The sequence below is a fragment of the Myotis brandtii genome, unplaced genomic scaffold (assembly GCF_000412655.1).
Source record: "Myotis brandtii unplaced genomic scaffold, ASM41265v1 scaffold797, whole genome shotgun sequence".
NCBI lineage: Eukaryota > Metazoa > Chordata > Mammalia > Chiroptera > Vespertilionidae > Myotis > Myotis brandtii.
This window is the reverse complement of record NW_005371210.1, coordinates 441,778-446,291: the sequence shown is the minus strand read 5'-3', so window position 1 is coordinate 446,291 and position 4,514 is coordinate 441,778. Positions and strand designations below refer to the sequence as shown.

The following is a 4,514-nucleotide window of genomic DNA, read 5'->3' as shown; positions in this document are numbered from 1 at the left end:
CCGGCCTCCTGGCCCCGCCCCACCCACCATCCGACTCCCCTTCTGAGGTACCAAGTCCACTGAGGCCTCTGCTTTTTAAAAATGTATTTTTTTATTGATCTCAGAGAGGAAGGGAGAGGGAGAGAGATAGAAACACCAATGATGAGAGGGGATCAGCTGCCTCCTGCACGCCCCCGACAGGGGATCGAGCCCGCAACACCGGCTGTAACCAGGGCACGTGCCCTGACCAGGAATGGAACCCTGACTTCCTGGTTCATAGGTCGATGCTCAACCCCAGAGCCACGCGCTGGCCTCTGCTTTTACTGTGGGTGCCAGAAACCCCTCCCTGCTCCGGCCCATCCTTCCCCCTCCTGATCCCAGGTGTTGGCAGTCCCTGCACAGGTGCCCTCTGGCCCTGGAATGGCTCCAAGGAGCGGAGCGGCCAGGGCTGTCCCAGGACCACCTCCTGGCCGGCTCCCCCTTCCCAATGCATCTCTGTCGGGAGGAGGTGGACGGAGGGGGGCCGAGACCCCCACTCTGCCCGTGTGCGCAGATGGAGGGGTTCTGAAAGTGCCGTCGGGAACCTGGAGAAGCTTCTGAGGGTGGCGGCACCCCAGGGGGGGCGTGGGGCAGACCTCCCGTTCCCACCAGGGCCAGGTCTTGGGTTCCAGGGGACCTTCGGGCCTGACGGAGCCTCCCATCCTCAAAACGTCCCCTCGGCTCCGGGCCTGTGGTGCTCCCAGCCACCACCTGTGGACAGGATCGGGCGGGACAGGCTGGGTCGGGTGAAGAAAGCTGAGTCATGGGACGGGCATGCCTGCCAGCCCTGACCCCTGCCCTGCGGTCCAGGCTCCTGACCCTGCTCCGCTCAGGGACCTGGCGCACAGCCAGGCTTCACTGTCCCTCCACACCTGCGGCCACAGTGCCCGACTCCAGGTTGGAGAAGCAACCAGGGCAACTGGCCACTCCCTCTGTGGCCCTTTTCCCTCACATCTCTTCCAGCTCCAGAACAATTAACATATTAACCAGCTCCCAGAAAAACTCACCTATTAACTGCTTGGCCAGCCCGGCTGTGGGCAGAGGCCAGACCCCCAGCCAGCCTGCCCAGCCCAGCCTGACCCGCTGGGCTCCCTGCCCGGGGTGGGTGTTAGGATTGGCTGTGAAGAAGGGGTGGGTGTCATACTCATTAATCACTCCTCCCCCCACTCCCCACCCTCTGCTTTATGGGTCTGGATTGGCCTGTTCTGGGCGTATCACATAAAAGGGGTCATGTGCGAGGTGTCGCTGAATACAGTTGCCCAGGCTCATCCATGGTGCTGCTTTATCACTTCATTCCTTTTTTTGTTTTTTTTGTTAATCCTCACCCGAGGATATTTTCCCAATGATTGTGGTCCACAGGCCGGCCGAGCCAAACTGGCCAGGGCACTTAATTCCTTTTTATGGCAGAATGATTCCATCCATCCATTCCACTGTATGGATGGACCACATTCATCTGTCGATGGACATTTAGCTCATTTTTCACTTTTTTTTTCTTTTTTTTTAAATTTAAATTTATTTATTTTTATTGATTTAGAGAGGAAGGGGAGAGGGAGAGAGAGAGAGAGAGAAACATCCATGATGAGAGAGAATCATGGATCGGCTGCCTCCTGCACGCCCCCCACTGGAGATGGAGCCCCCAACCCGGGCCTGTGCCCTGGCCAGGAATCGAACCGTGACCTCCTGGTTCCTAGGTCGACGCTCAACCACTGAGCCACACCGGCCAAGCTCATTTTTTTCCTAATTAATTAATTAATTAATTTCCTCACCCAAGGATATTTTTCCGTGGATTTTTAGAGAGAGGGAAAGACAGAAATACTGATGTGAGAGAAACACATCAATAGGTTGCCTTCAGAATAACTCCTGACCCGGACCCAGGCCGGGGAGGAGCCTGCAACCGAGGTACAGGCCCTTGATGGGAATCTAACCTGGGACCCTGTGGTCCGCAGGCCAAAGGGTCTGATGCTTGATCCACTGAGCCAAACCAGCTAGAGCACTTTTTATTTTCTTAGAGAGGGGAAGGAAGGGAGAGAGAGAGAAAGAAACGTTGATGAGAGAGTGTGACATCAATTGGCTGCCTCCTACACGCCCTCAACTGGGGATAGAGCCTGAAACCAACCAGGGCATGTGCCCTGACTGGGAATTGGACCCGTGACCTCTCAGTGCCTGGGATCCCCAACCAACTAAGCCGCACGGCCAGGGCCATTCTCACCTTTTTGCTGTCAAGTCTCTGTGGACCTGTTTTTATTACTCCTGGGTACAAAGGCAGGAGGCGGCCTGCTGGTCACACAGTTCTCTGTTGGACCTTTTGAGGAACCGAGCGCCACCCCCAGAGGGTGAGGCCTTGCTCAACCTTCCTGTGCCACCGCAGCCCCTTCCCATGAGTCAGCACCCACTGTGCTCGGCCAACCACCCGGGGCCGGCGAGGCGGGGGGCGCCCAGGGGCCACACGGGCTCTTGGCTTCCCCTTGGTTCCTCCTCCTCCTCCTCCTTTTTTTTTAAAAAAAATATTTTTATTGATTTCAGAGAGGAAGAGAGAGGGGGAGAGAGATAGAAACATCAATGATGAGAGAGAATCATTGATAAGATGGCTCCTGCATGTCCCACACTGGGGATCGAGCCCACAACCCAGGCCTGTGCCCCGACCGGGAATCGAACCGTGACCTCCTGGTTCATAGGTTGACGCTCAACCACTGAGCCACGCCAACCAGGTGCCCCACGTGGTGCCCACCATTGGGGCATCTCTCAGTGGACTGTCCTGGGACCCTGACAGCCCTGCCTCCAGGCTTTGATCTCAGGAAAACAGCTGGGTTGGGCCCCCTAAGCCCTCGTCCCTCCTGGGAGGGCTGACCTCCCCCCACCAGAGTCCCTTGCTGGTTGCAGGGCCCTGAGGGCCAGCTGCTGCCTGGTTCACAGGGCACCCCTTGTTCCTGAGGGCAGGGACCATCTTGCTGCCATTCAGAGTCTGGCTCACAGAGGGGGGGCATCTCTGTGCTCACATGACCCCTCCTCCCTGTTCACGTGGCCCCACCCCCTTGTTCACGTGGCCCCACCCCCTTGTTCATGTGACCACGCCCTCACATGGCCACACCTGTGTTCACTGAACCCCCCATCTGGGTCCCGTTTCCCCAGGACTCTGCCAGGGGCATTTTGCCACCTGTGCCTGCCCCCTCTGGAGGCAGCTCACAGGCACTTGCTGGCTGTGAGGTGCGGGGACAGCCTGTGAGCAGAAGGTGCACCTTTCTGGATCCTCAACGGGTCTGAGGGGGTCGCGGGGTGGGGGGAGGGTCAGTTCTTGGGTTTGGGAGACGGAGGAGACACACCCCCCTATAAGAGGGCAGTTGGAGCTGGCCCTGCCTGGGAAGAGGGGCCATGCTGTGCCTGGGCCACCTTTGGGGTCAGTGCTGGGGTCAGGGTTCATGCTGGGGCTGGGGTGGGTCAGGGTTAGGGGCCATAGATGGTGAACGGTGGTGGTTGGATTGTTGTTAGGATTTTGCCTTATTTTTTTAAAAGATATTTTTATTGATTTGAGAGAGGAAGGGAGAGGGAGAGATAGAAACATCCACGATGAGAGAGAATCATGGACCGGCTGCCTCCTGTACGCCCCCACTGGGGATGGAGCCCACAACCCAGGCCTGTGCCCTGACCGGGAATTGAACCCTGACCTGGTTCATAGGTCGATGAGCCACACTGGCCGGGTGGGCCCTTGGGTTTCTACAGACACACCATGGGCCCCTTTACTGGGACTGAACCAGTACCCTATAGAGCACATGTTTTTGACCTGCAAAGCAATGGGGGAGGGAGGGTGTCACCCCCATTTTATAGAGAAGCACAGTCCCAGAAAGCTAAAGCAAGGCAGGAGAGTAGCTGGGATTTGAACCCGGGCTCTGTCACAGCAAGTCAAAGGTCAGGGCCCTCCCCAGCTCCTCCCTGGGCCACAGCTCTTTCTGTTTCTTCTCGTGACAGGCTCCCTCACCCACCTCCCCTGCGGCCTGGCTGATGGACCTGCCGCTGACCTGTACTCCTCCTCGACCTCCCCAGGCGCTGCCCCCGCGGCACAGCCTTCCTCAGGGGCGACTGGGTTGGGGCGTTTGTCCAGCGCTGGCAGGGCCAGCTCGGGGCCGGCCCTGGACGCAGGCGTGCCATCCGTGTGGGATACACAACGGACAGCAGGGGCCGGGCCGGGCTGTGCAGAAGTCCCAGCCTCTGTGCCCATCGCTGCCCGGCCCCACGGTGCCACCGCCGGGCGGCTGAGCACCGCTTTGTCTCCACTTGGGGCAGCTGTGCCTCCTCGGCCCGTGGACGCTCAGCCGCGGGGACGGTGTCCCGGCTGCAGCACCGGCTGCCTGCCAGCGTGGTTGTTTCCTCCTGAACGTATCTCTGACACGCGAACTAAAGCACACGCGCTGTGCGTGCACCGCGCGGGCAAATTCTCACAGCAAACCTGGCCACACCCGCGCCCGCTCAGGTCCACCCTCGGGGAGCTCAGCGGGTGAAGC

General features: G+C 59.0%; 1 protein-coding gene across 1 annotated transcript in view; it reads right to left on the bottom strand.

Annotated features, from left to right (window-relative positions):
* SLC16A3 (solute carrier family 16 (monocarboxylate transporter), member 3) overlaps positions 1–4,481 on the bottom strand; it is a 22,897-nt gene extending 18,416 nt beyond the window's left edge. The window contains exon 1 of the mRNA XM_014531244.1: positions 4,470–4,481. The gene's annotated coding sequence lies outside the window, so the exon portion shown is untranslated. The remainder of the gene's footprint in view (positions 1–4,469) is intronic.
* Between the last annotated feature and the right edge of the window lie 33 nt (positions 4,482–4,514).